A 798-nucleotide genomic window follows, 5' to 3' on the forward strand; every position below is an offset into this window, starting at 1 on the left:
TAGATGAAGATGGTTTTTGTGAGTTTGCTGTCAGCCTGGTCTAGATATTGAGTTCCAAGCTAGCCAAGGTTACATAGTGAGACTCTGGCTCAAACACAAAACAAAACAACAAAACAGCAGTAAACTGAGAAACAAGTAATCCGAAGAACTGAGCATAATTGAAGTTTTCACTTGCCAGGAAAATTTCAACTTGTGTGTTTTTTACTTTCTTTGTCTAGGAACTTCTGTAAGGATTCAAGAGCTATGCATATGTATGAGCACTTTCAAAGGCCTAATACAATCATATCCTCTCAGGGCTATGGACATCAAGCAGTCCTTGTTTATCTGGCTTTGGGATGTGCTGCCCCCATGTAGATCCTGTCTTAAAGTGCTTACTAGATATGATAAATCCCTATAGAGTATAGGAGATATTTTGCTATTTTTATCTAAATGCATAAACATATTTTATAAAAACTACATGTATACATGATGAACACACATGATAAATAGAAATTTTATGACTTTTTAAAATTATTATTTTCCTTGATATTTAGCAAGTCTTTTAAGCTTGATAATGTGTTAATTATATAAACATTTTAGATCAGCTGAACATATTAAATGGAAATTATTGAAAATAAAAATTTGTGTTATTTTATTATATTAAAATTTAGCTATACTTCATTAGCAACATACAGGATCTATTAATAATACAATGACTAAAGTAATTTTAAACAGCGATTATCTCTATTCTATTTAGAACTTTATAGTGCTCTATCAGATTGTATTGTCTATCAAATTATATTGCCCTATTAATCCTTG

This window comes from Nannospalax galili, unplaced genomic scaffold (assembly GCF_000622305.1).
Source record: "Nannospalax galili isolate Female #2095 unplaced genomic scaffold, S.galili_v1.0 scaffold50, whole genome shotgun sequence".
NCBI lineage: Eukaryota > Metazoa > Chordata > Mammalia > Rodentia > Spalacidae > Nannospalax > Nannospalax galili.